Source organism: Pseudopipra pipra, chromosome 3, assembly GCF_036250125.1.
Source record: "Pseudopipra pipra isolate bDixPip1 chromosome 3, bDixPip1.hap1, whole genome shotgun sequence".
Taxonomy (NCBI): Eukaryota; Metazoa; Chordata; class Aves; order Passeriformes; family Pipridae; genus Pseudopipra; species Pseudopipra pipra.
This window is the reverse complement of record NC_087551.1, coordinates 73,717,566-73,728,141: the sequence shown is the minus strand read 5'-3', so window position 1 is coordinate 73,728,141 and position 10,576 is coordinate 73,717,566. Positions and strand designations below refer to the sequence as shown.

The 10,576-nt window shown below is 37.6% G+C and overlaps 1 long non-coding RNA gene across 1 annotated transcript; it reads right to left on the bottom strand.

The window, feature by feature from the left end:
* Positions 1-1,111: 1,111 nt before the first annotated feature.
* On the bottom strand, positions 1,112-10,349 carry LOC135410600 (uncharacterized). The gene is made up of 3 exons (XR_010428770.1): positions 10,256-10,349; positions 4,294-4,424; positions 1,112-1,296 (listed from the first exon to the last, which is right to left on the bottom strand). It is a non-coding gene; the product is annotated as an uncharacterized LOC135410600 (long non-coding RNA).
* Between the last annotated feature and the right edge of the window lie 227 nt (positions 10,350-10,576).

The window sequence follows — 10,576 nt, the reverse complement described above, 5'->3', positions numbered from 1 at the left end:
CAGCTCACTTTAATGGAATCTTATCAAACAATCTTCATGCTTTCCTGCCCAGCATGTGATCTTCCTTCAGTTTTCCTAAAATGAAAATGATGAAATCCTCTGTGTTGTTTGGCTGGCACCTGTCTCCTGAGCTGTCATGAGGTCAAAACCAACTATTACTTTCACCACTGAGGAAAGAAGTAATGAAAGAAAACTTTAGTGTCCAAACTATTAACTTTATGATATTTTTTTATTTTAGATATATTGCCTCTGACTTCAGATCTGAAGCTGAAGTTATAGGTAACTGTTTATATGTAGGCTCAGTCTCCTTTGGATTTTGCAATACATTACTGCAGGTCAGGCCTATCTGAACTTTTCTTTTATAAGTCCAGATGAGATCAGCTAAGCCATTTCTGTATTTTTATGATCCCATTTTGGTGCATGTGGCACTGTGACATTCAGATAGGATAGCAATAGAGTGTATGAACACATGTACTAGTCTACAGATTACTTTCACCTGTATGTCTGAAGCACTTTCAGTAATGTGGGTGCTTTTCAGCCAGAAAGTCCCAGTTTAAGGTCACTAAGTCACTTTTGTATTTTTTTAAATGTTCATTTATCAAACTCATCTAAAAGAAGGCAAAATATTTCAATGCAGAGCTAAACTATCTTTGCTAAACTTTTCAGAGGATCCCCCATTTCTTCCAGCTCTTTCTTCTATTGTTATTTTAAATGCAAAATAAATCTTTTTCATTATGTTCTGTCTGTCTGAAGCAAGAAATTCCACAACAATTAAGATAGGTCTTGTATCCCCAGTTTTTTTTTCCAAGAAGTTATCCCACTATCTCACATATGTTCAACCAACGAATTTTTATATCTTCTAGGTAAACTTTGACATCCTTTCTTCCCTAGCCCACAAGCCCAGAAGGATATCATCCCTACTTTACTTTTTAAGTGTTGTTTTCATTGCAGTACTTTGCCCTCTTTATTACCCTTACACAACATTTTCTTGAGACCAACCCTTGTGTAAGGTAAGATATTGCAGGTATCCCCAGAAATGCCAAGGCAGTGGAAAGAATTCAAAAAGTTTATTTAGAAGGCTAGAGCACAAAAAGCTTACAAATACCTCTCAGTGCTGTAGAAGCACTGGGCACCAGGGAGAAAAGGCAAGACCCTGTCCTCTCCAGGACCTTCTGTCTTCTCTTCCCTATCCTTCACACCTTCTCTCAGCTGCTGGGGCCTTGTACATGTTTGTGAGGCTTATCTCTCTCCAGTATAGCAGAGAGAGATAACACAGCTTTCTCTCTGCAACTCCCACTGCAGAAGGAAAAAAAAAATCTAACCTTTTTGAGAAGGCATTTTGCAGTCTTCCTAAGCAAAATGAGTTGTAGCTTTCTGTTACAAATTCTTCCAAAGTTTCAACTATCCCTACACCTTGAGATACTAAAGATGCTGTGTTTTTGCCATTTCCCAAAGAGTGATCTTACACCTGGATTAAATAAAGGAGTTTCAATTTCTTTGGCTTGGCACCAACTTGCTGAGTTGCCTAATATTAATTAATTAATCTTGTTTGGTCTTCTATTATCCATCAGCACAACTTGCTAATACCTAGATATGTATTTTTCCATAAATTCAATAGACTTCTTTATATAAAGTTATATATAGATCATGAAAATACGCCAGAAATGCAGATGTATTTCAGATTTTCTTGTTCATTTTAAGTAATTAAGACTCATTAAAGGACATCAATTAACAGAACACAAGGAGTCAGCAGCGGTGGGTTTTTTTTCTCTTTGGTTGTGTTTCAGTTTGGTTTTAATTTACTTAAAGTTTTTATTTTAAGCTATCTTTTTTCAGATACCTAGTGTTTAACACTCAATTCTTAGAACTAATGAAATTTCTTATTGCTTTTTAGAAAAAAAGGAATAAAAGAAGTAGAAACTGTATGAATACACTTAGAATCCTAACAATACTGATTTCCTCATTTTGTGCGGGAGTTGTTTGAATGGGTCAGATAAAAATCACATGTCAAATGTGGAAATAAACCTTTAGAAATCTGCTTTACAAGCTATAATACTTTTTTGGGGTTGATATTGGATGGCATTGTGTGCTAACATTGAAATGAAATACTGAGTGGTTTTCCAAAACTGTTTTACAGTTCACAGTTGGATTCATGCTGATTCAGCTAAATTCAAAAATGGAGTGCCCTGGCAAGAGAGAGAAAAGAGATAAGTGACCAAAAACTCAGAGAATTGTTCCTTTAAAATTTGATTTGAAGTTTGACTGCAATAATAAAATAATCTAAGGGCGAAAAAAAATAAAAAATAGAGAATGTACCTTTAAAACTTATGTAGCTGAGAAGAACAATGAAAGTATGCTTCTTATTCCAGATTGCTTTCTTTACTTTTGTAACACTACTTTTCTTACAAATAAAGGCATCTTTTGTATTGTGGTGTCTCTATTGCTATATAGAACAGACTACTTGGTGGCTTTTCTGCATTCATTAGATTCTTCCATAAGTGTGACATTTTGTGGAGATTACCCTTTTTAATGGTTTCTTGTCATTGGGTCCCTGAGACTGACTTGCTTCCTGGAATTAAATTCAAACACACATACATACATAGACGTATCTTTTTATATGTATGCATATGTGTGTGCATATATACATGTATGTATATGAGTATCTGTGTTTCTATATATAATCACATATATATGTATATGTAAACATATATATACATATAGCTTTCCATAAAAGAAGAATTTCTGAAAGTGCCACATTTGAGCCTAAGACACTAGACTAGAGGAATTGACAAGTAGCACTGCTGAGCAGCTCTGGAAGTCTTCAGAATGATTCACCATGCAGACAAGATTAAAAGGCAGAATGAAAAAGCCCGTGGGGGCTTGTAGGTCCTGGATTTTGCGTACAGCTTGCAATGTCTGGATCCCTTTCCCCCCATGGCATGGGGCGGCCCAGTTCTAATTCCATTTCCATTTGAGGAACCATTTCCGACGGCTTGAAGGATAGGGAAAGGGAACTCCAGCATCAGGGGTTTCTTCAGGCCCTGAGCCTGGAGGGGAGAGGTGCTCTCCCCTCTTTCCACCCACGTGGTCTCATGACTGGCAAAGAGACAGCACACCAGCGTGGAGAGGAGGGAAGAGAGCGTTTATTGTTGGGGGGGTTACATTTATAGGGTTAGGAGGATTCACAGAGTAACCAATTACAGGTTGCAGGACGGAGTTAACAACGAATAGGAAGGGGTTAAAAGGGGCCAATGAGAACACCTCAGGATATCTTCTCAGGATATTCTTGCATGGGATAACACTTGTCGTGGGGGGTGTTGGGAAGAAGAAGCATGTGTTTGCAAAGAGACCACCAAAAGCCATTTTAAGACATGTTTAAACAAGTTTCTCATCAGATTTACTGCTACAGCAATGTCTAAGAGATCACCTGAGCCCTTCAGAGCTTTTCTGCACTGTGCCTCACAGACTCTAAGGAGGCTTTATTAAGACCATCAGCCCCACTCTGTGGACTCTCAAGCCACAGGATCTTGGTAATTGTTCAGTTACCAGACAATTCATTCCAGACCTGGAAACACCATACCCAACTGCTTCCAGGGTCAGTAATTCCAGGGCAAATCCATTATGTAGATTGACCCAGAACAAATTAGTTATGTGAACCTATCCCAGCTTTTGACAGTCAAAGCTTTCAGGTTTTCTGTTCTGGAAATATTCTGGTTGATCAGTCCCAGACCTGCCAAACTTGGCAGCAGTAGATTGATTGCTTTGAAGCTTCCTGGCAGGACTGGAGGATTTGCCTTTGATTTGGCAAAATGTAGTCAAACCTGAGAAGAGTCAATCAAAGCATTCAGAACCAGTGAAATGTTTTTCAGTGAAAATATTTCCCTGGGAAATGTCTGGCCATCTGTACTCAAGTTGAGCTGGTTCTCACTAAGGTCATAAATATGAATTACATGAATGTTTCCGTTAGCATTAGGCTATAATCACAGTGGGCTTTTTTGTAAATGTTAAGTCAAAGGTTTTACAATGCACACAGTATTTCTGGTTTTGACTAGCAGTCTTTGTGTTATATTTCCTTTTTTTTGCATATATGTTCTGCATGTATCTTCCTGAAACGGAGCATGCACTGTGTGACTGTTTAGGGTTACTGTCTATATAACATTTCCCATGGTATCTAATACTTCCTTTACCCTGGCTGCGCCTGAAAAAAGTAGCTGCCTTACAAACCATAGTTATTCAGGTTACAAGTCAAGCAAAGACAGTCCAGTTTATGACTCTTTTATTTGTGGGACTCACTATTTGTTCCTGGACACTGCAGGACCATCATGGCATCAGAGCACAAGATGTATGCACATTTATCCTTTTCCTGCTTGCATGTGTTTATACATCAGAAGAAACCATCATATCTGACTAAAGTGCAGATCAGTCTGAAATAGGGAAGACATTTCTTATACTAATCTGAAGTCATGGAATAAATTAACGAAAATAAAATTATAATCACTAGAATTATAATAGCACAGAACTATGATCCTGAAAACCTCATCCACTGCATTGACCTTCTGCCTTTGCATATGACCAAAAATTCATCTGTTTTAACTGGATAGCTTGATTCACTTCTCTTGTCCTTGCCTCATTAGGATTCATAAAATCGTTTCTCAGATAGTGGCAGTCTGAAAAATAAAAGCTAGACACGATCCCAGTATGGGGAAACTGGAATGATTTATTGAACATGAGAACACTATTTTAAAGGCATCTGGGGCTGTATGTTAATGAAGGGGACAACCTATGTTAATTGGGGAGTTACACAAATTTTTACTGCGATTTCCAAATAGTTAATTTTTCTTCTAGTAGGATTACATGGGGGATAGAGGGATTACAGGGGTTTAGACATGGTTTGATACAATCATCTCAAAAGTCCTTTCTGATTTCTGCTGGAGCCAAGCTTGATCCATGAGGTAGAACTTTAACAGGTCTTGTGAGAAGGGTCCAGCTCCTTCAGATCACGAGGTTTTTGTCAGCCCTTGTTTTCCTTTGCTGAAAGTTGGGTTTGGGCTCCCACATCAGATTGTTTCTCGTCAAGACTTTTATCAAACCCATTTTGAAATTTCTCTTTTGTATTACACTGTTCCTCTAAAATGTGAGAAAGCTGGTTTGTTTTTGTTGGTTGGGGTTATTTTTTGGTCTTCTCTATAGGAAATCAACTTCACATCTATTTTCTACATAAAAGTGAGTGATGTGCCCCCCACCCACCACCTATTCTAGGGGAATAAACTTGCCAGGCTAAAGTGAAAATAAGAGGCAGCAATTCTTAACAGTTGTGTAGTAGTAATGCTTTCCCCTGAAAATCAGGTCTTGCATTTCATCCTAGGCCATAAAGGTCATACTTATACTAGTAAACTTAATGTTCAGGACATAAAGTTGAAGATCTGATGCTCTTTAACCATTTTGGTTCATGATTGCTAATGCCTTTGCAGGTTGTGCAAAGTAGTCTGAAGAAGAACAAATTACGAAAGTTTTTGAAAAAAGCTAAGGATATTCCTGCCAAGCACTATGGATAAGGCCTCCTGTATGAGGGACAAATGAAAATTTAATCATATCCATGTTAGTCCTAGTCCATTCTACTTGCCACCATAAACATAACCAAAGCATCTGTGATACAAATGAAAGTCAGTGAATGAAACGACAAGGTAAATCTTGGAAAATACAGCTTTCAGGTTTTCTCACACCTTTCTTGAAGGCTTTTATCACAAGATTAAAATCTAGCAGCCTACTCCTTCTTGAGTGAGTGGTATCGCTTACTCTATGTAAAGTGAAAACATTTTCAATATATATCTGATATGTTCATCCTGGCATCCAGAATAGGTGAGATAGAACAGTTCCCTGGACAGGACAAGTGAGAGTCATAGGCTGTATCTTCTCAAAACGGAAGAAGAATTAAATGTGTACGTAGATCCCTCTTTAGCATGCACATTTTTTTGTAGCTTATTTTAAGATGTCTGACTTCTCTAATTAATCATATAGGGATCTTTATGATCCCATCCTTGGGACCAGTGCTTAAAAATTAGTGATTGAGATGCATTAGCTCCTAAATTCCCTTTGAATCTAAGCCAATGAGACTTAACATTTTGAAATCTCCCTTGAGTAATAGTGAGATAGAAGAAAACTAAGTTTTAGTCAGTCTGCCTAAGAATAAATCATAACCCTGAGGATATATTCTTACAATACCTCTAGTGGGAATTCATTGTGACTTTGAAGGGAAAGACAGAGAAGTAAAATGCATCCAAGTATTTGAGAAACCTCCAAGGAAACAAATAGAATTGGAATAAATTAGTGTGATTATATATATCCTAAAACTGTCTAAACAGACTGGTCTCAAATCATACATTATGACCCAGTGGGATAACTTGGAAGAAAACAAAGCATCAATAATCATCCTGAACATATAAAATTTGTATTTAAATAACACTAATGAATTATGTGTCAAAGTCAAAAAAGGAATTTAAAAAATCCTTCTTGGTTAAAAAAAGTCAGTTACATTTTTTAAAAGCATGTATATAAATGCCTGGTGAATTAAAAGAGTTGAACTTGCAAATTTTCCCCAAGAAAGTTATTGAATTCCCCTCTTCACTAGACCCTCCTATGCACTTGCAAATTCCAGTTCTGGTGTAAGCTGGATATTTCAGTTACAGCAAGTTCTTGTTTCAAAGGAATAGGATTTCACAACTGGTGATTTAAACATATAAAATGTTAAGCATTTGTCAATTAATTTCCTTGAATAAGACTGAATTTCTGTGAAGGGGACTGTCTTTTCTGCAGGAAAGAAGACTGTTTTAATTATCAGGATTGTACCAGTCAAGCAAAAAAGCATTTACTCTGATCATCTGTTATTGTGGAACAGCACTCCATAAGCCCTCAGCTAGAATCCCCATTCATCCCAGTTACACTCCTATTCCCTTTTGGGAATCCTTCTGTTCTTCTTTGCAGAAAGCTTTCTTGGTCATGGAGATGTTTTCCATTGAGGACTGTCCTTTCTCCCTTCCAGATGTCTCTAGCTCAGGAAGTGAATAAATAGGCATTCCCTTTATTTTTTAATCTTCAAAAATCTGTCACCTGCTTAGGGTTGGTTGGTTATATGTATACATAAGTATCCTGAAATTCTGTGCTGTTGGCAATCATCTGTTCATATAAGGGAGAGCCAAACACCCTTGCTATTGGAACATGCAGTTTTTTTGACACATATGCAGGGTAATAGTTCAATTACATTGACTTGGGGAACTTCAACTTACCAAACATCTGTTGGAAATATAATACAGTAGAGTGGAAACAGTCAATAGGGTTCCTGCACTGTGTGAAAGATAACTTCCTGACACAGCTGGTGAGGGAATCCACTGAGGAAATGGCCTTGCTGGACCTGTTCTTTGCGAACAGAGAAAGACTCGTGACAGATGTGATGTTTGGAGGTCATCTGAGGTGTGGCAATCACAAAGTTATGTGAGTGTTGATCTGCTGGAGGGTAGGAAGGCTCCATAGAGCGATCTGGACAGGCTAGATCAATAGGCCGAGGGTAATTGTATGAGGTTCAACAAGGCGCAGGGACAGGTCCTGTGCTTGGGTCGCAGTAACCCCATACAGCACTACAGCTTTGGGGAGGAATGGCTGGAAAGCTGCCTGGTGGAAAAGGACTGCAGGTATTGGTCAACAGTCCGTTGAACATGAGATCGCAATGTGCCCAGGGGACCAAGAAGGCCAATGGTATCCTGGTTTGTATCAGAAATTGTGTGGCCAGCAGGACTAGGTGATCCCCCTGTGATCCCTCAGGACTAGGTGATCCCTCAGCACTGGTGAGGCTGTACCTTGAATCCTGTGTTCAGTTTTGGGCCCCTCATTGCTAGAAAGACATTGGGGTTCTGGAATGTGTCCAGAGAAAGTCAACAAAGCTGATGAAGAATCTAAAGTACAAGTCTTATGAGGAGTGGCTGAGGGAGTGGGAGTTGTTTAGCCTGAAGGAAAGGTGGCTCAGGGGAAACTTTATTGCTCTCTCCAACTACCTGAAAGGAGGTTCTAGAAAGGTGAGGGTTGGCCTCTTCTCCCAAGTGAAAGAGATAGGATGAGATGAAATGGTCTCAAATTCTCTTTGGTAGGTTTAGATTGGATATTAGGAAAAAATATCTTCACTGAAAGGGTTGTCAAACGTTGGAACAGGCTGCCCAGGGAAGTGGTGGAGCTACCATCCTGGGAGGCATTTAAAAGACATGTAGATGTTTCAATGACAGAGACAGTTTAGTGGTGGACCTGGCAGTGTTAGATTAATGGTTGGACTTGATCTTAAAGGTTCTTTTCAAAATAAATGATTCTATGATTCTGCATTTTGTCCCTGTCCAGAAAAGTCCTCTGGTTCATGCTGTTGCTTAACTAGAGAATTTCAGTTCTAAAAACCAGTTGACATAGGAAATGTTTTTGTTGAGGTATCTGTGTGAAGGCTCTAGAATCAATTTCTCTGAAGGGTGTTTTAAAGGTTGTAGTAAAAGGAAGATGTACAAAAATTAGTGCTGTATTTTAGTAACATTTTTCTTTTGAGGCACTACAGATTCTTTCAAAATGTGTTATAGCTTCCTTTGTGTGCAGATCTTGTTGTACAGATGATATTAGAGATCTTTGAAAAGAAAAATGTACCTTTGACACCATGGTGATTTTATACAAAATTTGTTTCACAGGAAAAATGGTAAGTGGTTAGGCATTTCTGCAATATTCTGTTTCAATGTTTTCTGGATTAAATATGTCATGTTTCCCTTCAAAACAACTTATCACAGTGCAACATAAAATATGAAGACTGAATAAGAAATGTTTAAATTGTGACAATACTTAAAATACTGAAGTGGTGTCTTTTTCTTTTTATAGCCCATGAAGTACTTAAACCAAAATTCAGAAGAAACATCTATTTACTTGGTGAAAAAACCTCACCCCACCCCTCAAAATCTAGTGCTGGATTTGGGCTATCATGTATGGTACATCATGGTGTAGCCTCCATGATGTTAATTTTCGTTTTTCTTAAAAGTCTGAGTCTTGTGAGTTCACTGTAGCAAGGTGTTATCATCCTCTTCCATTCCATTTGTTTCCTTCCATGTGATGAGGTCAACCACATATTTTTAAAAAAGAAAATACATTCAATGGTTTCATGTGCTGTTTCCATGGAACACAGGCCCAGAAATTTTATTGTAGTGCATTTTGATATATTTTGTTTCATTCTCAATCAGAGAACAAAACCAAATGTTAAAAGCTTGTGTGAAATTACACTTTTCCTCTTCAGGCTGTCTATAAGTGTTTTCAAAATACATTAAGAAGAATCTGGCTGAAAAGATTATCTTTGCCATACCAATTTTGTCAGTTGTCTGAAAATAAGTATTAGATCTACATTACTACCCATAATTGTACATATCCATGAGTGCACATTGACAAAACTTATATTTATTTCTACAAATTATGTCCAGACAGTAGCTATTTTGTTAATTTGTTAAATATATCTCTGCAAGGTTGCGTAAACGAACAGCATAGATGCCTTTTGGCAACAAGAATGATAAGTGGCTTCTATGGTCCCTCCAGTGGAGATCAAACTGACAAGAAGCAAAAGGTGGAAAACATAATGAATCTAGCCCACGTATGTGTTAGGTTTTGACACGCTTGTCTATACATCAATCAATAGGATTGCACCTCAGAGGAAGAGAAAACTAACAGCACTCAGAGATGCTACTTGAGGAGACTGTGGACGTCACGTTGCATTCTTTCCTTACATCTGCATAATCAGTTGCAGCTCAAAAAGGGAAAAGATAAGAGCTAGAAGAGAGGGAGTTTTCGGTTCTATTGAAGTTCTTATTTTGTGTCTGGTATGAGAAAAACCTCTCTTACAGTTTTTGTATCTGTCACTAAGATGTAAGCTTGGGAAAATAAATTAATGCTCTAGTGAGTAGAGGTACTTAAATTGTTAAATACTTTCTTGATACATATGTTTGTTAGCCCAGTTTTGTTTCTGTAGGTACATTCCCTGAAGGGTAAAGACAAGACAGACTACAGCTTGTCTGTAAAGGTAGGGAATGAAGGTATGCAGCTGGATACTGAGAATCAGAATCATGAAACTGATTTCTGTGACCAAACTACTTTTATAGAAAATCAATATCGTAATCAGAACTTACCATGTTGGAGACTAAAATTAACACCTAATAAAATGGCTATTTTAAAAAGCATAGAGAAGAGAAAGCCATACCTCAAAACCTTCCCTCTTGACAGTTGTTATAGGTTGGGTAATCATAGATATCCCTCAACCAAGGTAAGTATTGCTGAATTGGCTCACCTTGCTTAATCAAGAAAAAAAAAAAAAAAGAAATTTACCCAAATATCTAAATCAAACAAAAAACAAAACCAAAATACATATTAAACCCCCCATTTTTTACTGAAATTGTCAAATCATTTCAGAGAGCCAAGTAATTTTAGGTGGCTAATTCAACAAGCTACACATTTCTGTCTCAGTACACATATCATAATATTTGAAGTATTAGCAGTGTATGCATTTGATTAAAATTGTATA